The sequence below is a fragment of the Muntiacus reevesi genome, chromosome 2, assembly GCF_963930625.1.
Source record: "Muntiacus reevesi chromosome 2, mMunRee1.1, whole genome shotgun sequence".
NCBI lineage: Eukaryota > Metazoa > Chordata > Mammalia > Artiodactyla > Cervidae > Muntiacus > Muntiacus reevesi.
Window position 1 is genome coordinate 133990170 of NC_089250.1, and position 26828 is coordinate 134016997.

General features: G+C 42.6%; 1 protein-coding gene and 1 long non-coding RNA gene across 7 annotated transcripts in view; one reads left to right on the forward strand and one right to left on the reverse strand.

Moving 5' to 3' along the window:
• Positions 1-19323, reverse strand: part of SLC16A12 (solute carrier family 16 member 12) — a 101198-nt gene extending 81875 nt beyond the window's left edge. Inside the window, exon 1 of one of the 6 annotated variants that reach the window (XM_065922866.1) lies at positions 19157-19323. The gene's annotated coding sequence lies outside the window, so the exon portion shown is untranslated. Of the gene's footprint in view, positions 1-9287; positions 9393-18963; positions 19094-19156 lie in introns of those variants that run through there. The other 5 variants (XM_065922873.1, XM_065922865.1, XM_065922867.1 and 2 more) reach the window with 5 other exon arrangements.
• Positions 18215-25347, forward strand: LOC136159974 (uncharacterized). Its single transcript, XR_010661545.1, has 5 exons — positions 18215-18323; positions 18661-18801; positions 19652-19944; positions 23218-23399; positions 25108-25347. It is a non-coding gene; the product is annotated as an uncharacterized lncRNA (long non-coding RNA).
• The last annotated feature ends 1481 nt before the right edge of the window (positions 25348-26828 follow it).

Sequence of the window (26828 nt, forward strand, 5' to 3'; positions counted from 1 at the left end):
AATTACCTCCCTACCTTCTAATACCATCACATTGGAGGTTAGGGCTTTGAAGAGTGAATTGCAGGGGTGAGGGGAGGGGAGGAGGTACACAAACACTGCATCCCTAACAGTGCTCACTGGACTTAGTCCACTTGAGCTATCACAACAAAGCACCAACAGTAAACATTTATTCCAAGATCACGGTGCCAGTCTAGTCGGATTCTAGTGACAGCTCTCTACCTGGCTTGCATTCCAGCTCCATGCAGCACCCTCAACATAGAAGAGAAGACAGGAGCTCCTGGGTGGGTACACATGCCAAGAGGCTCTGGAAACAGAAATCCAGGCCACAGGCATTCACATCCCTCACACCTGTTAATTTGCTAAAAGGACACTTGTCCTGGGCACCACAGCCTGAAGAGGACAGAGTCAGAGGGCTCGAATCCCTGCCAGCAGCCTGCATTTTCTCTCTCTAAAACTACCAATTTTGCCTCGCTTTGGCAGGCCCAGCAGAAGTTCCGTTTGTGAAAACTGAAGACAAGTGCAATCGCAAATGCTTCTTGTCCCCATATTACCACAAGAAGCTCAAAGAAAAGGCACATGGGTTCCCAGGTCCAAGTTCCCAGGTTTGTTATTCTAGTGACCTCATTGGTCACTCTGCAGAAGGCCTTGCAAGAGCCTCACTCCCTTGGAATGGCTTCCTGGGGAGTTCTGGGATCAGCTCATGGCTCTCTGGTCCCAGCCCTGGGATCCACTGACGAGGGCAGTCATAAACTGCACTCAGCCATTATGAGTTAACCTTGGAAAGTCATCACAGTCAATATGAGAGATGGGATCTCCCACAGTGCTTTATTCTCAATTAAAATTAAAGCCAAATAAACCAGGAGCTGCCTTGTACAGCCAATAATAATTTATATTGCAGTTATTAGGAAAATTAAGACAACAGACCAAGCAGAATGCCAAAAAGAAACTATCTCAATCTCCATTCCAATAATTCCAATAATCTCATTTATTTATTTATCCATTTATTTATTTATTCATTTATCCAGAAATATAGGCTATGTGAAAAAGGCCTAAGAACTAACAACACCAAAATCTATGCAATTTATTCATAGAAACACATCAATCTGTCTGATTCATTTACTCTAGAGATAATTCTAACTGGTCTAGTTATTTGTTTTTCAAGGCAGCAACAAATTAGAATGTAAACTCCAGGGCAGGGATTTTTTTGGGGGTTTGTTCACTGATGTATACGTAACACTGAGAACAGAACTCAAGGCTCTAATGGATGGTGAGAGAGTGAAACTTTACATGTTCTCTCAATTTTACAGCCCAGCCTCACCATATTATGTCACCACTCAGCTACTTCATATACTTGACCCCCAAAACCTCTGATTTTGCAGACACTGGTTTCTGTGCCGTGACAGAACACTGGCTTGTGAACAGACATTCTAAACATTAGTAACTAATACGAATTCTAGTAGGAATAAAAATATTCCCTCTGTGATCTTGCTTCCACTGGTTATTTTCTTAGCAGCTTATTTTTCCCAGAAAAACAAATGTCTACCTTGTTTCTTTCAAGATTATAAACTCCTTTACACTAGTTATTGGGGTAAATTGGTTGAATAGAGCTGGAAAGGGAAATTTTATCTTGGTCTTCAACATTTGAAGGCTCTCCAAACTAAAATCCACCTGGAGAGAAACAGTCTCACAAAAATTGATAAACAGAAGCCTCAATTAAAGATTCAGGAGACGAGAAAGGGGAGCATTTAAGCCCCGTGATGATAACAGAGTCCAACAGGAAGAAGAAACACTTCTCTTCTTTCCCGGCAACAGCTCAGCCAATTAAAAGCCATGGACTCTGTGTTTACTCTAGCCCTCCCAACTTCATTTTCCCCTCTCCTGGCTGTGTAGACTTACATGTGACTCACCATGGTTGTAGACCCCAAACTGCAATTCTCTACCGATCCTGAATAAACCCATCTTGGTGAGAGAAATACCTGGCAGTTTATTTGTCTTAGGTCAACAGTGTGAGTAATTGTTTTTAATCCCCTCTCATTACCTGGCATATCATAAGAACTAAGTAACACTGTAATTTCCCACTTGAAACACAGCACTTTTTTGGATTAACATTCTGATCAAATTACAACAATTTTGTGGCCAATCCGATATTTCCAGTAATGGCCAGGATCTGCTAAATCCACGACACGCAAACAGTTCTTGCCAAGGCCTAATTCAAGAAAGACTCAAATGTTTAAGAGTTATTTTTTAAAAATTCAAAATGAAAATAGCTTATTGAATTCTACTGGGCGAATGTGGAGATTAAAAATGTACATTCTCATAACCTAGAACACCAACTTTATTGAACAGGACACTTCTTTAATCAAGAAGTTCCTGTCTGGGCATCTCTAAGAAATAGCCCTGCAAGGGCAGTTGGGTAGTTTTCTGGTCTTTCAAATTTATATATAACTCTACCATTCATGGGTTTCCCCAATGGCTCAGTGGTAAAAAAAAAAAAAAAAAAAAAATCCACCTATAGTGCAGGAGATATAGTAGACAGTTTTGATCCTTGGGTCAGGAAAATGGCAACTCACTCCAGTATTCTTGCCTGAAAAATCCCATAGACAGAGGAGCCTGGCAGGCTACAGTTTAAAGTCAGACATAACTGAGTGACAAAGCATGAGCTACCATTCACAAAATGGGTTATCAGGCATCACCCATTCTCTAAACCACACCTCAAGGGACTGATTATCACGTTCCCACAATAACAGAAATTATAAGTTGCCCCACGGACGTAAAAACAACTTTCCAAGATGAAGGAAAAATTAAGAAACTCCAGGATATTAAATATTTTCATCTACTGCTAATCATATCTTATTTCAGAAACATTAAAACAAGAAGCCAAAACGGTGTACCTTAGAAACCAAGACTAGACTTCTGATCTTCAAGTGACTTGCCCAAAGTCACTCGAGGATGTGCCTGCAAGACTAGGGCTAGTGCATCTTCGTTGCTTTCCTGCAACAGTAGCTGAGCACGGGTACACAGAGGCTCTGGAAAACAGAGGTGAGCAAACGTCCTCCCCCCCTCTCGCTGTCAGGGGCCCTGCTCTCCACTTGGGCAGGGCAGGCCAGAGCAAGGCAGGAAGTCAGGGCAGCAAGATGGCTCTCCTTCCCCAAAAGCACTGGCTCCCCGGACACTCGACTGCAGCTAAACCAGGGAGGATCCTGGTTCCCAGAGCCCAGCACCTCACTCACCTCGCTCAGGTAGGTCCTGGTGAGGACAATGCGTTCCTGAGCCCCACCTCTGCCCTCCTGGCATTTCTCACCGGAGACAGGCATGCCTGGCTCCCTTAGGCGATCTGTGCATGCAGAGAAGGCGGCCAGCGAGCACACCCACCGAACAGTTAGCTGTGCAGGCCTGGGGCAAGGGAGAAGCAGGGGTGGGGTGGGGAAGTAGCAGGCCCTTAATTCCCTTCTGCAGAGTCTGAATGATTTTAGGGGCAATTTTGAAAATGAAAATCTGGAAAAAAAAAAAAAAAAAGAAGCCAGGAGAAGCAAACACAAATTGTGCAATTTGGATATAGAAAGGTTTGGGTTGAAATCCGGGCTCTCCTATTGACTTGCTGGGTAACCAGGTCTCCATAGTCTATCCACTTCTTAGGGCTGTTCCAAACCATGTAGAAAGTCTCTGCCTCCCCTCTCCACCATCCTGGTCACATGTGTGGTCAGTCTGTTACTGGGTTCCTCCAAGTGCTCCCACTCTTTGCTTTTTCTATTATCACATAGGGCATATTAGTGTTTAAAATTACCTGGGGAAACATACAGACAGAGAACACAATTTGTATCATATACACTCCACTAGCAACTATGATTTTTTAAGAATCTGTTTAAACACAGTGGCAGTACCTTCCTCTGACTTTCTGTTGCTACATAGCTCTGTTCATTAATGTATCTTGAAGACAATGGGAAGACTTGGGGAGAAGTTATTTTAGGAATTGTTGAAAGAATTACACAGGGTCATAGGAATGAGTCTTTCTACTTGCTCTCAAAACCAATAACAACTATTTCATGTTCATACTGCAACAACAAAAAAAAAAAAAAAAGAAAGAAAGAAACAGTATCTCTCACTTCATTTTTCTCATCAGTTTACTCACAGAATGTCTTAGAGTATAGCAGAGGTCCCAGCGTGAGGGCCAGAACCATGAATAAAAAGCAGATGTGTCTGAAAAATAGGCCTTTAGGGAGCCCATGTGCATGCAGATCAAGAAGTCTCAGGAGGGAATTCCTTGGCAGTCCAGTGGTTAAGATTCTGTGCTTCCACTGCAGGAGACGAATTCAGTCCCTGGTTGGGGAAACTAAGATCCCACATGCCACGCAGTGTGGCCAAAAGCAAGCAAAAACAACAAAAGAAAATAAACAAACAAGAAGCCTCATGAGCAGTAACTCGCATTATGGAGAGGATGAATCAAGATGCACAAGCTCAGTTTCTCTTCTGAACTTTACAACTAATGGGGAGGAATGGACGTGCGCTGAATCTCCTCAATATCCAGTACAAGTTGAGCCAGGCAAGCATTATTTTTATGATAAGTGCAAAAGGGGCCTAGGGGAAAAGTATGTTATGTTGTATCAGAGAAAACAATTCAGATTTTCTGGAAATATTTTATGGTCTTAAGCATTTATTATGAAATAGCAGAATGAAAAAACACATAATCCTCAAATAACACTACATACAAGTGTGGCATTTTCATCACTCAAAAGCCTTCCATGAGTCAATCAAGTAACTCATAAAAATTTCAAACTCCATCAGCCAGCTATTCTCCTTCAAAGAAACTATCATAAGGATATAAACCAAAATACTCCCACAGGAAATGTTCACTCCCCAACAGTGTTCAGAGCAAGGCAATATACAGCATTCAAACAAATGATGCCCCACACTCACTGACTTCATTACCTGCTAGACCTTTTGACCGTGAAGCTTCAATACAATACAAATTCAGTCTTGACCTCTTCATAAGGCTCAGATGACACAACAGATACAGGAACCTAAGAAATCTTTGTAAATCCCTCTACTATTTCAAAGGCATAAATATGCAAAAAGCTTATACTTGGAGAAAGAAAGCAACAGCGGAAAAGAAAAGCATCACGTGTTCTAAAAGCACACATACACCCGTGTTGTGCAAATCACCAGAGCGGTGAGCCCTGAACTAGTGAGCGAAAGATGACCAGCGACAGGTAACCCAACAATTGTCTGGGGCCCCACAGCCAGATGCCATTACTCAGTCACAAAGGCCAAAACAGTCAATGGAAGGAAGCCCTGGCTGCAACTGAGCCCACATCTGTTCACCGTCCCTGCCTTAAGCTGTACTGTTGCAATCTCTGCTTCACTGAAATCAGAAACAGCAGGCTTTGTAGGATGCCTACAAAGCTGCATTGGTATATGTTTAATGAATAATAAAGAGCATGTGTTTAAGCCTGTAACAAGTACCTGGAACATGCAAATGTCGGTAAATAAAAGCTGTTACTCTTGTTAATCATTATCAATATTATTATTATTAAATAAACAATTATCATTTGTATAGCTACTTAAAGTTCATATAAAATGTTGTCCGACAATGATCCTATAAGAGAAAAAGGGGCTCACAGAATTTGGTAATTTGCCCAAGTTCACACTGCCAGCAAATGCTGAAGTTGGGATTTGGCTTCCATCTGAGGTGTTTTCCCCTTGATGAGTCTGGAATCTTGTAAGAATGGCCTCAAGACTTCTTTCTATCACGGACATGATTCCCAACATCCAATCCTTCCTAAATGGCTAACCAAGAACTACAGCAATCCTGTTCCCCCTGCCAGTCATGGGCTGACTTAAGGATAGGGCAGTGATTTGAGGGAAAGTCTTTTGGGAGATTCTGAGAAAGGTTTCCACACTACTGAGGAGATAAGAAGATGTGGCTTCTCCCCTTCCCCTGGATGTTTTCTATCTCAACATGAACCTTCAAGCTATATTCCATCTCAGGATCATGAGGAGAGTCAGGCTGAAATAAAACCAATAGAGGGCACGAACAAAGCCAAAACAATCACAGAGAAACAAACTCAGAGCCAGACACTGCTCCTAACTTTCTACTACACAAAGGGATTCTCTTCCTGACTAGGAAAGCCAGTCTGGGTTAGAGTTTCTGTTCCTTACACCCAAAATATCCTGCCTGATACATTATCAACACGTGCCACTTTGTATCAGACCAAGCTTACATATTTTTTTCCTCTGATGTAGTAGCTTCATATCTTCACATGTGGGGATTTCTAAGCTTACATCAGATGTAATTTTGATTTCCCAAAATCCTAAATGGGCAGAAGGAAAAAGGAGACCGTGGTATGCACAGCTGTACAAAGGGAACATATACAGCTGGTTCCCACCACACGGCTAACTATAGAAGCAAAGGACACCATGCTGAGTCCCGGTGAAGTTCCCGGCCCCTCTCCCACGATCCCCACCCCCATAAATCACAACAAAGCTCGAAGCCTGATGATCTCAACTGCCTCTCTGTGCCCGGAGAGCATCATACAGCACACGACCAGAAGAAAAGAAAGAGGAAGGAGAAGGAAGAGGAAGAGGTGATTTCATAAGAGCATGTCCTCTTTTTTTCCCAAGGTGATAATGGCAATTTGGCTAAAGCACCCAAAATTGCTTGTGAAACGTGTTGTTTTGTCAATTAACATTTCACATTCTTTTTTCAAAAATCACAATGCAGAGAACCTACTATATTGCTCAGGGAACTCTACTCAATGCTCTGTGGTGACCTAAATGGGAAGGAAATCCAAAAAAGAGTGGATATATGTATACATATAGCTGATTCACTTTGCTGCACAGCAGAAATTGACACAATATTGTAAAGCAACCATACTCCAATAAAAATTAACTTAAAAGTAAATAAATAAAACAATGTAATAATAGCATGAAATTCAAAAAGTTACAGTGCAAAATAGAAGCAATTCAACTGTTCTCTGCCAATGTTCTACTGAGACCATTGAAGTGATTTTTATTGCATGTCAAGTATCAGCTACCCTTTTGGACCTTTCCCTAAAAGCATAACACACTTGAGTTGCAGCTTTCTAAACTCTAGACCAGTCTTCAGAGCTTCTCAGCACCATCCTCCCAGGAGAAGCAGGGTCTCCCTCTCCTGTTTGCTTTTATTGGCATTCTAATTATAATTGTTATTTTTTAAAATTTGAATATTTTCTGTGACAAACATGCATTAAAGTACTTTCCCCAAGTTTGTTTATTATAAACACATAGGAGGCATTATGTTCATTGTTATTATTACCTTTGGTCCTTGCACTGAATTATTTTGTATAAACAGTCAATTATTGACTACCTACAACAGCCCTCACATCTATCTAATTTCTTTTGCTCATCTAGTTTCTACCCTACAGTTGCTCAAAATCAAAACAAGAAAAGCTTTGTAAACACTATCACTTAAGCAGGAGGATTTAGTAAAAGGCTAACCTGATTGTTTGTATTATTCAGTGAACTAATCCTTGAAATGTTTTTAGAATTAATGGCTTTTTTACTCAATAAGTCAGAATCCACATAAGAAAAAAAAGACATCTACCCAATATCTCTACTGATGTCAGCCTCGACCTTGACCTCGTGAGATTAACTTCCAATCCACTTGAGTCATCTCCTCCCAAAGTCACAGCATCAACCTATCATCACCTGTGCCTATCCTTCTTTTTTTTTTTATCCTCACTTCTGAAATGTGGGATTGTTGTGAGAATGAAATATCCCTCTCTAAGCCCAACTTTCTATGCTCCCCAAGACTCTAGTTCCTCCACTCCTATTGCACCTAGCTTTCAACCTCCTTGAACCTTCGGGCCCCTTGATTCTCCCTTTTCTCCCATGTCATCAGCCCCATCCTGCTCTCGATTCCTTCTCCTTAGAGGCTAAAGCTCACGAACCATCATATCCATTGCTCTCTTTCTGGCATCCCCAATCTTTCCAAGCCACCAATCTCCCACTCCACAGCAGTCCAAACATCCAAATATTTCCACTCCTATAACTGGTAAGGCATGTTTTGCTAGAGGCACTCTCTCAACCTTGCAGATTAATGGTGTGACACAATTATGATTTCCAACACAGGCTAAGTGCTTGGAGTGACTCAACAACAACATGTTACACCAATTCCATAGGCACATTGGTTGAAAATCTTAAGTACTCAACGCACCTGCCATGACCAGCAGGAGAGCACAATGGGGAAGAGCCTTGCATCCTGGCTCTGCCTCTTAGTAGCTGTACAACCTCAGATAACTTGCTTAACCCTTCTATGCTTTGTCTCATTTGTAAAATTAGGATAATAATTCCATCTTTAAAGTGTTGTTGCAAGAAATTAGTGAGTTAATATAGGTAACAAAGTTTAGAGAATAAAAGTTGTCCAAAACTATTGGTGTCCGTTGCTATTTTAGAGAGAATTGGGGCCACTGGATAGGAAGAATGAGAGAAAAAAAAGAAGGGAAATGACAGAAAGAGAAGGGGTGAAAACTCCCCTTCTGCTTTCCCACCCTTTCTGCTGCTGCTAAGTCACTTCAGTCGTGTCCGACTCTGTGCAACACCATAGACGGCAGCCCACCAGGCTGGAATTCTCCAGGCAAGAACACTGCAGTGGATTGCCATTGCCTTCTCCATCCCACCCTTTCTAGCTACCTCCAATCATTTTCTTTCTTCACGTTCCCAGCCTCTTAAGAATATCTCTAGGCTGACTGTCTCCTCACCCCTTTTTCATTCCCATGTCCATGGAATGGAATTTGCCCCCTGCCTCCACATACACCATCCAAGCTATTTTTGACATGTCACCAATGACTCCTAATTGTCAGTGGTAGCTGTGCCATCCTTGATTAACCGACCCTCTCTGTATCATCTGACCCTGTTGACTTCTCTCTCATTGTTGAACTCTTTCTCCCCTGAATTTCCATGACAGGAGTCTCTCCTGTTGAGCTTTCCTCCCCTCAAACCTGTACTTCCTAATTCTCTTGCTAGATCCTTCCTTCTCTGACCACTCATTAGATTTAATTCATTCATTTTGTGCTCAGTCCTGTCCTACTCTTTGCGACCCAGTGGACTGTAGCCCACCAGGCTCCTCTGTCCATGGTATTCTCCAGGCAAGAATACTGGAGTGGGTTGCCATTTCCTCCTCCAGGGGATCTTCCCAACCTTGGGAGCAAACCCAAGTCTCCTGCGTCTCCAGTACTGCAGGCAGATTCTTTACCACTGAGCCACCAGGGAAGCATTTATTCATTTTTTCAACACGTGTACTGAACACGTACCAAAGGGCAGGTACCATGACAGCTGCTGGAACCAGCTAGGCAGGGACAGCTGAAACACAGCTCTAGAGGGCTCTGTTCACGGTGAGATGCAATGACTCAGACATCTGAGTGGTACTTCAGCATCTGAAGTTGTGGGATGGCTGTGACACGACTCAGCTCTTGCCCTCACACTTTGTCTAGGGAAAAGATCAGCATGTAACTAGACAATCAGAAAACATAAAGAAAGGTACCAAGGGAGAATGTGAACACACTGTAGTGACTCTCGAAACACAGGTTTTCGACCCATTTCACACTTCACTCTTCACGTACTGCCCAGGAAATTACATCCCATCATGGGATTTTAACTGAACCTAATAGCCAATGATGCCCAAATTTTGCATTATTTGCATAGAATATTATATTGCCTGCCAAACTTCTCTACCACATGTCCTAGAAGGCAACAGGCACCAAAAATATAAACAAAGCAGAAGTCTTACCCTGAGGCATTAATCTTATTTCCCATCCATATCACATCAGCACACTCCCTGATTTGTCAGCCTTATGGACATTCTAGAAGCCTGATTATTATCTGTTAAACACAAGCTGATTTTATCAGCAAACCCCTAGTCCTACCCAACTCCCCTGTTTAAAAGCTTTCAAGGACTATTCTTAGGAGCCAAAGCAAAACTGAAATTCCTTCTACCTTAGTGTCGCTAAATGACCTAGCTCCTGCCTGCTCTTCCGGCACCTACGTAGTCACATATAATACACCCTGCACGACAGCCACACCAAACCACTCTGAAGAAGCAGGCATTTCTTTCAATCTAGTGTCCTTTCCACCTCATTGCCTTTGTACCTACTGTTCCTGTTGCCTAGAACTGCCCTTCCTCCGGCTGCTCACCTCATGAATTTCTGCAACTGTTTGATCACTCTAGGCAGAGTTAAGTGCCTCTATCTCTGAACTCCCATGGAAGGCGATCACTTCTGGGGCTCATCATAGTTCTGTGATTCTTCGTCCACACACTCGTCTCCCTGAGGCCAGTGTAAGCCTCCGAGAAAGAACCCCGCGTGTTCTCTGTGGGTCCTCAGCACTGGGGGCAGCGTCTACCTGCTCAAGTTTACCTTCTCATTCTGCACCTCAGTACCCATAGAGAAGGAGCCCTGTAGTTTCTGTACAGGGTGTAGGATTTTGAAAAGTGGGAGAACTTCCTTGGGTGGTTTCCACACCCTGTGCCCCGACCCTCTAGGTTACCCTACACCCCACCCACCCACATATACATTCATGCTCCAACTCTTTTGACAGTTATGCACAACTTATGTGGAGAAATAGCAATTTAAAATGTAAAAAGGAAACAGCACTGACCAATGTGTACTGGGTTAATTCGAGTACAGAAGAGGGTACCTGGCCTAGCACAGCTACTCCTCAGGACTTAATCTTTATCGCCTCCTTATAAACACTCCCGGTGGGTAATTACTTACACACACACACACACACACACACACACACATCCCACATGACTTAAATTGAGTTTCTATGCTGATAACTTCCAATCTATTATATATTTCTTGCCCAGAATATCTCACTGTTCATTTGGCTCTCTATCCCCACAAGCATGAAGGATATAAAGTTAACATGACCCAAGTCTTCCCCATGCTTTTTCAACACAGATGCACAGTCACAGGGGGCTTCCCAGGTGGCTGGCTCAGTGGTAAAGAATCCACCTGCCAGTGCTGCAGGGGACTTAGGTTCGATCTAAGATTACTTAGAGGAGGAAATGGCAATTCACTCCAGTATTCTTTTTCTTTTTTTTTTCACTCCAGTATTCTTGTCTGGAAAACTCCATGGACAAAGGAGTCTGGCAGGCTACAGTCTATGGGGTCTCAAAGAGGCTAACATGATTGAGCAACTGAGCATGCATGCCTGCACAGAAGCATCTAGAAAACAATTAGGAGCTACCAGAACTACCTAAACCAAATTTGGCAGGGAAAGAAAAGCAGAAACTTAGAAACATGTGGCTTAGGGATTTACAAATTTGTTTTTGCCCCAAAATCCTTTGTTCAAATAAAATCTTCCTTGGAAACCCAAAATGTGAAATCAAGAGTAGTCCACCTGGTCAGGTTGCAGAATAGACCACCGAAAAGAACTCTAAATGAACACTGGACTCTTGGACACACTCTACTGTCCGTCCCCATGCCCTGGAACAGCCCCTGAGGCTCCTTGAAACTCCCAGAAATCTGAAAACCTCGTTCAAAAACTACTGGTCAAGATCCATGATGGTGCTATTTTTAATACAAAAATCAACAGTTGAAGCACAATTTGGGAAAGCTAATTGGTAACCGTGGGTCAGAGTTTCCATGAGTATCAATAGATATATACAACAATATAGAAAATAAATAACCAAAAAGGACCTACAGTGTAGCACAGGGAACTATACTCAATATTTTATAATAACCTATAAGGGAAAAGGATCTAAAAAAGAATGTGTATTTATATACATATGTATAATTGAACCTGGGCCTCCCGCATTGTAGACAGATGCTTTACCATCTAAGCCACCAGGGAAGTCCTGTGAGATATATATATATATATATATATATATATATATATATATGTCTCAAACAGAATCACTTTGCTGGTTCAGCAACACAACACAGTAAATCAGCTATACTTCAATTAAAAAAAAATTAAATGAATAAGTAAAAGAACAAACGTCATTAAATCTAAAGTCAATTCTAAGGAGTGAGCCAGATCGGTCTTCTACAGGTCCTACATCAACCACTTCACCACATTTTCTCAAAGACAGTAAATTGCAATGACAAGGAAAAAACTAATATTAGTCATATTTTGTCTAAGTCACACAAGGCCAGGTTTAAGCTGCTTCTTTCTTATATAAAGTCCTATATTTTCAAAATCAATTTGGTACAATTAAATGCAAAGTACCCAGAGGCAAATCTGAGCATCAGGACTAACAACTCTATCAACTTAAAGAAACACATAATAAACAAGAACATATCTGTAAGTCATTACAGAGGAAACACATTGTTGGAGAGGAAAACCCCTACTTGCTGTCCTCAAGAAATAGACCTTTATGACATTACAGTTACCAAAAACAAGACGTAAGTAAAGTAGCCGATTGGTTGGTTGACTGTCATGATATCAGTTTGGTTGCTTTGGCTCTTCTGACACTGTAAGCTCAGTGAATCTCACAGAGGGGAAAAATCAGGGGAAATTCACTCAACCATTAGGAAAGCTTCTCATATACTGAGTGGCCACTGTATAGAGAAATTACCAAGCAAAAAAAAAAAAGGAGAAAAAATGATCACATTTAATTTTGTCTTCAGATACGATAAAAAGAGACTCTAACAACCATTTGTTTCAATAACATTTATTTTGAAAAAGCATAAAATGATTAAGTATTATGTAGATCGGTGGTTCTCAACCCTGGTTGCACATGAGATTCACCTGAGCTTTAAAAATGCGTGATATCCTGGATCTATCCTAGTTCTACTGAGTCAGAATTTTTGAGGCTGGCCCTTGGCACCAGTGTTTTCTTTTCCTTCCTCAGGTGATTCTAATGTGTCACCAGGCTTCAGAGCCATCAATATCGTCTTGAATTGATTGATCAACTCAGTTGTCAAACATCAATCTGAACAAATCCTTTGTGATAGCAGCAATGCCCATGTATTGGGCTCCCCCTGTCCAGGGTAAGTTAATAGTGATGGGAAAGGGCGCTTGGGGCTTCCCTGGTGCCTCAGACAGTAAAGAATCTGCAATGCAGGAGACCTGGGTTCGATCCCTAGGTCAGAAAGATCTCTGAAGAAAGAAATAGCAACCCACTCCAGTATTCTTGCTTGGAAAATCCCATGGACAGAGGAGTTTAGCAGGCTATAGTCCATGGGGTTGCGAAGAGTCAGATATGATTGAGTGACTAACAAACACATACAAGGTTGTCTGGTCAACCCATATCTGACTAAAAAGGCTCTCTTTTCCTTAAAGCAGATTCTTTAAAGCTTTCCTTTAAGGCTGTGAGTATGGTTTTGAGGGTTTAGGGGGTGGTTTTTTTGGTGGCTCCTTCATGAGCTGTGAATGTCATTGTTTTCATATAGGTTCAGCTTCCCTAGAGCTCAGATTGTAAATAATCTGTCTTCAATGCAAGAGATCAGAGTTCAGCCCTGAGCTGGGAAGGTCCTCTGGAGAAGGGAATGGCTACCCATCCCAGTATTTTTGCCTGGAGAATTCCAGGGTCAGAGGAGCCTGGTGGGCTACAGTCCATGGAGTCTCAAAGAATCAGACACAACTGAGTGACTAACACTTAGAGAACTGAGATTGCTATTTCAATAAATACAGCTGGTTTTGGTAGATAAATATGAGTCCACTTCTATGGAAAGTATTTCATCAAATAAAAAAAGAATTATAAAATAAGCAATTATGGCCTTAATCTGTAATATGTTAAACCACAAAATGGTGAATTGTGCTCAAAATATTTTGAAAAATTATAAAGTCTACAAGTGTGTACTTACGGGTAGAGTTAAGATTTTATGTTGCTACTTTGTTTACATGTATATCCAGGAAGATATAAGACAATTTGGGGAAAAACGGGTTGTGATTTTTATGGTGATTTAGTAGATTGAAAATTAGGTTCCGGCCTTCTCTGCAATCAGAAGGGACTAATATGACATCCATAAGCGAAACTCATAAACATGGAATTTCCCTCCAGAGCCAAAAAGATGAGCTATTTTCAAGATACACCAGGGTACCCTAAGAAGTTGGAACATTATAAGCGCTCATAATTGAAGCAATCAGAAGTCAGTAAAAGCAGGGAGTCAAAAAGCTGATACACCATGTTTCAAACATATTTCAATTTCAGTCACATAAATAAAGGGGAATCATTCACTAATTGTTGCATGTCTCCTGATGGTCTCAGTTCTGTGCTGTCTTTCTCGGTTAAACTATGGCCAGATTTCCTCCTTCCATTTCTTAAATGCATTTGTACCTTAAAGGCACTTGTGAAAAAACCTGAGAGTAAAAATCTCTCTAGTATTTTTTTTTTAACTATAGTTTTCTAATCTTTTATAAAAGCAAACTATTCCATACCTGCGGAGTAGCAGTTTGTTGATTTTTAAAAAATTTAACCTCCTAAAGTATATAATTCAGATGTTATAAAACCAACACCACTAATTCCAGAATCCAGCCATCACCCCAAAAAGAAATCTTGTACCTATTACCATTCACTCTCAATTCCCTCTACCCTCTACCCTGGCAACCACAAATGTACATTTCGTCCCTGTATATTTACCTATTGGGGATATCTCCTACAAGTGGAATCACAATTTGTGGTCTTTTGTATCTGCTTTCTTTCACTCATCATAATGTGTTCATGGTTCATCCAAGTTGCAGCCGTTTATATTGTTTTTTAATATGGCTTATTTTTACAAATCTCTGTGACAGAAGCAGCATTCCTTTTAGGCACTCCCATTATATGTTTGTTTACTATTTAATTAAATCACAAAATTACAGTAGCAAGTATTATTAAAATAAACAAGACTGTGACCAAACACCACTGTAAGCATGAACCTGAGCTGATAAAAGCAAAGTACACCAGTTTATTATGATGACAGTTATTTGCCACAGTGGCCTCTGCGTTCTGAGCAGCAATAGGTTCCTTTTTCAGAGGGAAGGGAGAGCAATAGTTAACCCCATCAGATGCATTAGTGTTGATGGGTACTCCATTACCTAGGATGAAATGGTGTGTATGCAGAGGTATAGAGATGATCTGTGTCTATTAGACAACACAACATAACTTCAACTATCCCAAAAGGAAGTCTTCCATATGTCTAAGCCTTCAAAAGAAGCAAAGATGGGCTCCCATTGAGATAGGTTACCCTGATGCCTCAATAAAAACTTTACCATCCTACTTACCTTTTAAAGATCAGCTCAAACATGTCCTCCTCCTAAGCCTTGACTCCTCATGGTGCCTACCTGCTCGCTCTCCTTCCTTTTAATTTCTAAAATAATCTATCTCTTATGCTAGTCATAACTGGTATTCTGTAGCTAGTTGTTGCTGTTGCTTTATTCTCTAAGTTGTGTCTGATTCTTTCGTGACCCCATGGGCTGTAGCCCACCAGGCTCCTCTGTCCATGGGATTTCCCAGGGAAGAATACTGGAGTAGGTTGCCATGCATTCCTCCAGGGAATCTTCCTGACCCAGGGATCATACCTGAGTCTCCTACATTGGCAGGAGGATTCTCTACCACTGAGGCAACAGGGAAGCCATAGAGCTAGTTACACAATGTCTTTTTTTCCATATGAGACCATAGACTGCTTCAGAGGCAAGTAGCATGTTTTTATATCCCCTACAGGCACCGGCACAGGAAACGAGGAATGCAGGACACAATCTTTGAACAAGTCTGTAATAAGAAGTTCAACAAATATTTGTAAAGTAAATAATGAAGGAGTACATTGATTAAATAATTAATTAAAGGTGTGTAACTTAATACCTGGCTACAGAGCAACACATCTCTTTCTTCAATGTGCAGTAAGAGGGGTGGTGGGGGGGAAGGTAAGAATCTGATGGGGGCATAGTGGTAGGCAAAGGAAGAAAAGCAACTGCCCCTGGGTACCTAGCAGCTGTCAGGCGTCATGACTCTCCTCCGAGTGTTAAATAGAGATCACTTTCAAATAGGACGTTGTTAGATAATGACACTTTCTGATGTCCTTTGATGTAGAACAAATTAAAAACAGAGACAAAAATCTTTGTACTCAAAATCTCCCAACGTCTTCAAGTGTGGATTTAGTTTTTCTAAATTAAATTATCATACAACTTAAATGGGTTTTTAGATATTGCAGAAAGGGACTCAGAAGAAGATCGCTTCCAAATTGGCGATATTTAAAAGCAAAGCCATTGGTTAGGTAAGGAATGCATAAACAATCCCCAAAGCTGTATTGAATACCTTTTTTTGGCTATATATGACTGAAAAACTGCCAACTTCATTTTGATAAGCCTTTGTTAAAAACAAAAAACATGCCTGAGCTTGTAAACCATGCCATTCTGAAGAAAAAGCAATTGAGAAGATCAGGACATGCTTAAAATGGCAATGTCTGATTAATAAGAAAAACCTCTGTGGTAACAAGATTTAGCAATAAGTCACAACACTGTGCTGCCTATTAACATGGAGGGAGCAGGGGATGATGCAAACTGAGACAAAATCAAAGCACAACACTTACCTTCATAAATAAATAAGAAGCTACATCTTAAAACTAATACAATTATAGTCCACAACGCTGACATCAGGGCACCAACATCATTGAGAAAACTAATCCTTTCATGCTTCATTAAGTTTAATGTCACCACAGTGATGTCCTTGCACTAAAGGAAGTGTCATTTCAGGGACTCTGAATGAACAGACATAAAGTAACCAAGTGTGGGAATTTCTATTCATGTAGAATTCATGTACATCAGTTCATAAAAGTCAAAGTAACTTTACCTGAATTTGTTTCTGTATTTATTTTCACACTGATTATAAAATCAGCAGAATTATGGGATTGGAAGGAAGATAATTTGGAATACTTGTGTTCATTTCCCTACTTTAAGGGCTTCCCTGGTGGTTCAGTGGTAAAGAATCTGCCTGCCAACGCAGGAGAAGTAAGTTCAAGCCCTGGGTTGGGGAGAGTCCCTGGAAAAGGAAATGGCAACCCACTCCAGTATTCTTGCCTGGGAACTACCTGCCTATTTTAGGCAAAGCTGAAATTCTCTTCCATCTGCCAAACAATCCTGGAAAAATTCTAATAAATAAATTGTAACCTGAGGTTCACAAGACCAAAGTTCTTTGTTTTACTCACTGACATACCTTGAGTGACCAGAACATCACTGGGCACAGAGTAGGCACTCAATAAATACCTATTAAAGTAAACTGAAAAACATAAAAAATGTGTAATGTAATGGGAAAATGCTAAATATGTGTGTTCAGTCCCTAAGCCGTGTTGACTTTTTGCAACTCCAAGGATTGTAGCCCACCATGCTCCTCTAGCCATGAGATCTCCCAGGCAAGAATACTGGAGTGGGTTGCCATTTCCTCTGCCAGTATACTCCCAATCCAGGAATCAACCCAAGTCTCCTGCACTGGCAGGCAGATTCTTTACCACTAAGCCATCTGGGGAGCCCAAAATGCTAAATAAGTCTCTTTTTAAAGACTTCCTTTCTCTGAGCACAGTTATAGGTTATCGTGTTAATCACAACACACAAATTGTCCTCATATAAGCCACTTTTCCCAAGCCAGCTCCAAAGTCACAAATCACACTCTGAATTCTAACCAATGATCAGCCCAGAAGGTAAGAACCCAAAGGGACTCCAAAGATAGATGAGGATAAATTTTATCCATCTGTAGTTTTGATTACTTTTCTTCTCCTGGCAGTTCACCTGTAATGTATCTCCATATTCATCTTCATATTATTATTTAAATACATGCATTTAAGATATATTACTTAAAATTAAGGGTATTTTAAAAAATTATACTAAAAGGTGGTTTGACTAAATTGACCTCTCAACTATTTCAGAATCCCACCAGTTTAAAAAAAAAAGACAAAAAATATTAACAGGAAAATGACATGATCAGATGACTCTAATCATCAATTTTGTTCTAAATGCCTGAAAGTAATATGGTTTGAAAACTGAACTGAGTTGGAAGGAGAGGGCCCGGATTTTGGTACTTGCCTCAGTCACCAATGAACTTAACCAATCCTTGCTAACAGGAAACTGAGCTTCCCATGCTGTCTAGTGAAGAGTTTGACCAGACGGTCTCTAAAAACCTGAACAATTTCCAAGATCCTGTGATTATAAGTGACCAAATCCAGTCACTTAATTACTACTCCTGGGAGGGTCAGACACTATTTGCCTAGTTTGACATGACGTTTATGGCAAGGCAGTGGATGATTTTAAAAGCTAGTGATCTCCCAAACACCTGATGAGAGTGTGTTTCTAAATATGGAGAGTCTGAAGACTTTGCTTCTGGGTTAAGCTGACTGCAGCCACCAGAGAGACCAGATCTTAGCACAGAAAAGGTAAGTTAAACTAATTAGAGTCCCTCCAGAATGGAAGGATTAACCAGTGCCCTAGTAGGTCCCAACTGACTCAATACCGAAAAAAAAAAAAAAAAAAAAATCACAAGAGATTCAGAATGAATGCTGAGTTGTGAAAGCCAAAGGCTAACCAAGTTGCCTCAGGACTTACTGGACCCCTGCTCTCAAATTTTGCTTCAAGCACTTGTCCTTGAGTTTGCACTACAGGTATCACTGACTTTCTTTGAGGAGCAACTAAGAAATTAAGTCAATGGAAATTAAGTAAACATCACCTGAGGGAAAGGGAAGATTCGAAATAAATAAGATACATTCGGTACAGAATTCAGAAGGAATCTTGTGTGATCTCTCCTGCACAAGAAGTCGGCATTTGGAAACCACTGGAGGTGGGGATCAAAGCCGCTCCCTGTCCAGCCACCTGCCCAGAAACTGCCCGAGCACCGGCCCAGCACCGCCGGGGCAGGTGGGCATGTGTCCTTCCCCAACACAACGGGCGCTCCGAGGGACCAAGCTATGGTGGCGGGCTCCCGGTGCGTCGCCGGGCAGCCAAGGGAGCGCCCTCTGCCACTTCCACCCAGCCCAGTCCTAGAGCCTGCCGCCCGGCCGCGAAGGATGCCCGGGTCACCTGAGCCACCGCGTCCTGACAGCGGACAGAGGGTGTGCCAGTGGGCTCCCGGGCCGGCGCGCTGGGGATCCTGGTGCCAGAGCGATCGGCGGGAGACTGCGCCCCGGCAGCCCGGCGGCCAGCCTCCAGCTCTCCGCAGCCCGCCCAGTAAGTGCAGATCCCCCCTCTCCTCCCGGCCGCTCCGCTTGCTCACCTCGCGTGGACCGCTGCAGCCCGGACGGTGGCGTGCGGACATGCCCCCGGGGCGCACCCACCGTGCCGCGTCCCCGCGCGGTGGCCCCTTCCCGGGCCCCAGGCGCCGCGGTCCGCGCTCCCGAGGGGCGGGGAGCGGACGCGGCGGAGGCGCCGGCTGGGCTGGGGGCCCCACGGGCAGCGCGGGAGGCGGAGAGCGTGGCGGGGAAAATCCCCGCGCTCAGCCTCCGAAATGCACCAGAGTTCAACGCCCCCAGCTCCGCCGTGGACTCTGGCCGGCGGGTGAGTGGGATTTATCCCGGGATCCGCTCTACGGGCCGCGGCTTGGCGAGGGGTGAGGGGCCGCCTCGCGGTTATGTAATGGACCTGCCCGCTCTGACCCGAGCCACCGCGCTCCGGACTGCCCGACCCTCCCCGGGAACGGCGGTGCGTTGCCCCTGACCTAGCAGGCAGGCAGAGAGGGCTCGGTGTTCTCCGAAAGAACTTTCCCCTGCAGGGTCAAAGAGCAAGCTCTGCTTCAGGAATCCAAGGGCTCCCTGAGGTGTACGCGGCAGGGATCTCTGCCCGTGCAGCCCGTCCATTTCACAGCACAGAAAACTGAGGCTCCGACGTGTTTAAAGCGCTGTTTCTTCGAGTTGGAGGACCTAGATTCAACTCTCCGGAAAAGCCGTGACCGTAGGCAAGTTACTCAAACCTCCGAGTTCAGTGTCTCCACCTGTAAAACGACGATAATAGTGTCCACTTCCTGTGCTTGATGAGAGGACAAAATGAATGAGGCGCAGGAGCCCGGTATGTAACACACCCCAGTAAAAATTAATGCTGTTGCTCATGCTAAGGTTCGCCCCCTCCGCCAGCGTCGCCCTAAAGTCGGCTGTCCCATGGGCCTGACCAAGGAGCTGCCCCAGGGACCTTCCCGTAAATCCCACTTCTTGTCAGGAGCGAAGTCTCTGAACTGAGGAGGTCCGATCCCAACTTCTTGGGGTCTACACGCTTGCTACTCCACAAAGCATCAGCGTCATCTGGGACCTTGCTAGAAATGCAGAATTGCAGGTCCAACCCCAGAGCCACTTATAACAAAAATCCCTAGGTGATTTAGTCGGTGGTACTTCAGAGTTTCACAATGAGTCCGACTTTTTGGAAAATTTGAGAAGGGGATTAGAAAGTTATGATGCAGTGGCCACACCATACCTTAGGGTATTTTTTTACAAACAGACGCCAAAGTCCTTCCTCCTTTTACATCTGGCTATTTTGTTTCTTCCCCTCTCCTCAGTTTCCTGCTCTTTATAAATCTGGATGAGCTAGCTCTTTTCACTTGTAAGAGAAAGCTCTAAGTTACCTGAAAGTAAAGACTAGTGAAGATACCTTCGAGGCACGCTATAGAGGGCCTTCCCTGGTCGTCCAGTGGTTAAGACTCCCCTTCCAACACAGGGAGTAGGGGTTCCATTCCACATGCCCTTCAAAACAAGCAAACAAAAAATGCAGCATAATTTGCAAATAGGACTTGTAAAAGAATTCATTAGCATTGAATATGGATTTAAAATGTCGAGTCTGCAGGGAGCCTTGAGCCTTCAACTGTGAAGGTCTTTTGGTTAAAGGCTGGGGTCCTTTTTGGTTCAGAAAAATACTTTCCTTAGTTAAACATTGCTTTGGGTGGCTGAGAAGCCCCATTTTTCCACTAATGTAGGATAACCAGTTGTTTTTAAAAGTTTTGAAGAAGAGGAAGAAAGCTCACAGGCTTTCCTCCATTTACATCACTTGTCATAGAGGCCCTAGAAAAGCCAAGGGCAGTTCTTTTATTTCTGTCGTGAAATGTTGGTTGGTTGTGTTGCTTGTTCAGGTTTAGCTCGGCTGACCCTATCTCTGACAGAATGATTTTCATCTTTTCAGAGGTGAGACTTGGTGGATTATTGACGATGGTGCTGATAGAGAAGGTCACTCCCATCTGCCTCCCCCTTCAGGGCTCCCCCCAGCCCCAGGCAAGGCTGGTTCCGAGGGGTGGGTGGTGTGGAGGTGGAGTTGGAGAAGATGGAAAGAGGAAAGGATTCTCCTTTCCGTGAGGCCGGAGGAGCTGGGAAGGAGGTGGACAAACTCTTCTCCTTGCCTTGGAATCTAATGAGGAAAGAAGGGGAAAATGCAGCGTTTCTCTTAAAGAGTGCTATCCAATAGAATTTTCTGTAATGGTGGAAATGTTCTGTGTCTGTGCAGTCCAAAATGGCTATGAAATGTGGCTTTGTTGTTTAGTTGCTAAGTTTGAGGCCCCATGGACTCCCCCATGGACTCTACCAGGCTCCTCTGTCTGTGGGATATCCCAGGCAAGAATATTGGAGTGAGTTGCCATTTTCTTCTCCAGGGAATCTTCCTGGACCAGGGATGGAACCTTTCATCTCCTGCATTAGCAGATGGTTTTTTTTTTTTTTTTTTTTACCACTGAACCACCAGGGAAGCCCTAAGTGTAGTTATTTACATTTAAATTTTAATCAAAATTCAAGTTTTTTGTGTTTGTTTCTTGTTGCTAGTCCATTGCAGCAATCACATTTCAAGCTCTACACCAATGTGTAGCTAGTACCATACTGGACAGCATATCAAACATTTCCTTCATCACAGGAAGTTCTGTTGGACAGTGGTACCTAGAGGCCAGGATTTTGGTGAAGAGGTGAACCCAGGTATTTCACCTTTTCCAAAATCTAGTCAGAATCTCATCTATCCTCTGGCGAGTGGAGGAACTGACCATTAAACCTCAGCCATTGAGTCCTTGTGAGGGTCAAACTGGACTAATGCATAGAATGTGTTGGTTGCCATGCCCTGCACATAGTAAATGTGCAAAAAGTCTTAACCAGTATTAATAGTTATTTCACAGTTTTAAAAGTTGGGGGGACATGGTACTACAGTTCCATTGTTCTCAGTTAAGTAACCTTTTGCTGATGTGGTCAGCTACTCTGGCCCCTCACTGACCATCTATAGCTGTGTTCCAGCCCCCTCCTAGCTTCTTCCTCCCCTTTGTGAGCTGGTCACTACCTGTGCTGTTTTGGCCTGGAGGCACAGCCTACTTGGTCAAATACCTACCATTCGAGCCCAATAAATAACAAATGTGTGAACTAAAGTCACATTGTACCATGGTTCAGGGGAATCGATTGTCAAATGAGATTCTCAGAAGCGTGACACCTTAGGGTACATCCATTATAGAAGGAATTGTTTGTTCCTGTTATTTGGTCAAACAAGGATGTGTGGACTCAGCAGAGAGAAACGAGGACATTGGCTCCAGATAAGTAATATTTGGGGTGTCCACGTCAGGCTGGACGCTACCAGGAGTTGGAGGTGGAGGGGGATGGAAACATAAAGCTTTTATCTAAATAGCATTTGAAAGTTTATTTCCGTGGCTGATAAGGATTCCAAGGATAAACTGTAAACAGCATAAAAAAGATGCAAGTATTTTATGCTGTCAGGCATGCAAATGAGGGCAGTGCACAGAATGGGAAATCATGAAATTCTTCGCAGAACACCAGGAAACAGCTTTCTGAATAACCTTCTTCTCAAATTCTTGTTCTTTGACTTCTTTAATGAGATCACACCCTGTGGGCACCTTTCAGATTCCACTTTGTGTATTGTCTTCCTTGGTTCCTGTTCCATCACATCACTTCTGAAAGGTTTAGAATTCAGCCTCTATTTCTCTGCTTTTCTTCCTTCATCCAAATCCTTATCCCTGTCTTGTCATAACAGTGACTGAACACCTGCCTGTTAGAGGCAGTGCATTCCCAGTTCTGACCTCTCTCTGAGCCCCCAAGCCCCCAGTGGATATTGTCACTTAAATCTTCCCCGTTCCATTACTTCAAATGTTAACCTCTCAAGGAACTTGTTAGCTGGGTGACCTTGGGTAAGATAAATAACAACTCCAAACTTCAGTTTCTTCATTTATGAAACAGCAAAACAGCACCTTCCTTCTAGGACTATGTCGAAGGTTAAATGAGACATATATAAAAAAAAATAAAAATTAAAAAAAAAAATGAGACATATGTGTGAGTGCCTAGTGCAGTAGCTAATGTATTGTTGTTTTTGTTCTTTTAGACCCCAAATCATATACGACTCATTGTGACCCCATGGACCTTAGCCCACCAGGCTTCTCTGTCCATGGGACTTCGCAGGCAACAATCCTGGAATGGGTTGCCATTTCCTTTCTCAAGGGGTCTTCCTGTGTTGACAGGCGGTTTCTTTACCACTGAGCCCCCTGGGAAGCCAGCTAATGCATAGTAAGTACTTAATTCATGTTAGCAGAATGATTCTCAGTAGCCAAGATATGGAAACAAACAATCCGTCTGTTGATGGATTAATGGATAAAGAAAATGTGATAAATATATATTATTGACATAATAAAGAAGATCCTGCCTCTTGCAACTATACGGTTGAACCTGGAAGACAATTTGCTATATGAGGAAGCCAGACACAGAAAGACAAATACTGTATAATCTCACTTACATGTGGAGTCTAAAAAATTTAAGTTCATAGAAGCAGCGAATAGAACAGTGGTTGTCAAGGCCTGGGTGCCATGGGAAGTGGAGAGATATTGGCCAAATGGTATCAGCTTTTAGTTATAAGATGAGTGAATTCTGGGGATCTAATGTACAGTGTGGTGATTATAGTTCACAATGCTGTATTTTATAGTGAAATTTGCAAAGTGAGTAGATTGTAAATGTTTTCACCACACATGCCAAAAAAGGTAATTGTGTTATATGTTAGTGGTTTTAGTTAGCTTGATTGTGGTAATCGTTTCACACTATATACATATATCAAATCATCATGTTGCACGCTTTATGTTTAATTTTTATTTGTCAATTATACCTCAATAAGTTGAGGGGGGTAATTAAAAATAAAATAAATGTTAGCTGAAAATACACCAAATACAAACACTCCTCCTCCCTGTCTCATTAACTATTCCCCCAACGCTGACAGAGCAGGAACTTCAATAAATCTTTTGGAATGAGTGAGTAAATGTTAGTTATGCTTCGCCTTTGTGGTCACCTCTGTGATTCTTCCTCTTTTAGATTCATTCGATTAGTACTTATAACATTTACCCTGAACTAAGTCACAATCATAGGCGGGACCATGACAGCCCCACACCTAGCCCATTGCTACAACTTGCTCCCTGCCTCATGGCTGATGTGCAGCTTGAGAGTTCTCTGACCCAGCTCGGATGTCTTCTGAGGACACCTGAGATAAGAAAATTTACATGGAGATTGGGAACGAGAGAGTAGCTGCTGGTTTTTTCACTCGACTAGAAGTGAAGTATGACCAAAAAAACTGGCGAGAAATTCCCTGTGGTCTGACCACAGACCTTGTGACCTACCCTTTGTTGACCCATAGGATCAGCACACAGTTAATTTCTTCAAAATCTTTCAAGTTATTGCTCAAACTTTTATGTCATTTTCCTCCTGAAATATGCATTTGAGTTTAGCATTTTGTATCTCCAAGTCAAATTTAAATAAAATTATCTAATTTTCATCATGGTAAGAGATGCCGTACACCTCCTTCCCTCCTCTGAACAGCTGTTGGGAGAGTTGTGAGTAATTTGTTGATATTTATTGCGTTCCTTAATAAGTCCCTGAGTCTGGGTATAGATTTCCTTCTATCCTCACAGGACTTATTTTCCTATTGAGGGACAGAGCTCAGAGTGGTTAAATAAATTGCTCAATATTATGCAACTAGAAAACTGTGCTGGCATATGAAGCCAGGTCTGTTTACTCTGGGGTAGGCTGCAAAAACAGCTGGTATTCTCCATTCCTGTTTCCTTATCCTTTGCAAGTGAATTAGCTCCAACCATCAAGAAGTGGGGCCTTGTTTCCCCAACCCCATGAATCAGAGCTGGTCCAGTGACTATTTTAACCAGTGGGAAGGAAGAGTGGTGGGCCAATACTGAGTCTAGACCTTAGGGGCCTTGCCCCCACTGGCTCTGTCTTTCAGTACCCTTCATCACCACAAGAATGAGCCTGAGCTAACCTGTTGGAAGATGAGCGAACACATGGGAACAAGCTCAATCAGTTCAGTCACCCCAGCCAAGTCCCCAGACATCAGAAGAGCCAAGCCAAGATTAGCAAAGCTGGCTGCTAGCCCACAGCAGGCTCTGGGTGCACCAGTGAGCCCATCTAGACCAGCTCAGATCAGTAGAACTGCCCAGCCAACCTACACAGGCTCAAAGATAAAGGTTTCCTATTGTAGCCACTGCGGGGTTGTGGTTTGTTGTGCAGCATTATTTAATCAAGAGATAAGTAGTATAAATTCACAACATCTGCAGATCTTGTATTTACCTTGTAATAGTATAAGAGAAAAGTTTTGGCAAACATGTCTATCAGAAGTCTTTCTTCCCCAGTGTTTATCATGCTATTATGCTCTTTTCAATGACTCAAGAGGGGAAAAAAACCTTGTTGTGAGCAATATATTAGAAAAAAGAAAGTATTTGTGTTTAATGGGCCAATTTAATGAGCGATCGAATTGCAAACTGAACTACAGTGTGTGTCTCTTCATTTCTATCATCAGACAAATCCAGCATAAACAAGTCAACCAGTGTTTTTGAGTGTCTAGGCTGTGCGTGGTGCAATAGTATTTTAAGACAGGGTTCCTGTCATCAAGGAATTTACAATCTAGTTGAAGTAGAAATGCAAATCAGAGAAGCTGAATAACAATAAAAGATTTCAGAAACACCATCGCCACAGCTTACCACTTTAGAAAGATAAGGTGCATGATCATTTTGGTAAAGGAAGTCAATATTTGTATTCTAACTCAGTTCTTGCTGTCCAGTCGCTAGGTTGTGTCCGACTCTCTGTTAGAATTCAGAGATGAATCTAAATGCTTGGGACAGAAACTAGATAAATGCTGACTTTGCAGGTGATTCTGGAACTCCTTGGAGCAAGTCAATAAGCAGATAGGAAGGCCGTTATGGTAGGGTGAAACTGCAGGTAATAATATTAGCAGTGAGAAAGTGCAAGGTGTGTTTGGCGGTGAGTAAATAAGTCTTTTTGATGAGAACAGGGAAAATCAATAGGACAAAGTGACTGATTAGATAGGGAGTGAAAGAGACAGAACAAGCACATGTGTCTCCAGCTGGGAGGACGGTGATCATTAACAGAGAGAAGGGTTAAGAGGTAGCAGTTGGTGAACAATTCAGTATACATGTGGAGCTTGGGGTGGGTGTGAAATACCCACCAGGCTGCTGGGAATTTAGGGCAGGGGCCAAGAGAAAAGGTCAAGTTGAAGATAAGGCTTGAAAATCTTCAGTGCAAGAGAGCTGAGATGAAACCAGAGCAAAAGGACAAGGCCTGGACCTTGGGGAATGCCCACAATGTCTAGTAGGGGAGATAAGGAAGATGCGTAGCCGACAGCTAAGCAGGATGGAGCAAGTGCTACATGAGTCACAGAACAGTGATAACCATTCAGGGCTAAGAGAGGTGTGCAGCAGCAGAGCAGAAACTTTCTCTTTCAGGAGAAGAGTGAGTGATAATAAGCAGGACCTGCTCCCAGACGCCTTCTGGAAGTCGTTTGAAGAGACGCATGGTTCCAGCTAGGCAGCTCACCTGCTAACATCAGAAACACAGTGAAGACCAATTAGACTTTAATTGCAAAAAAAAAAAAACATCAGCCAGCTTTGTTTGGGACTGATTTACCTTTTTTGACTCTCTCTATTGATC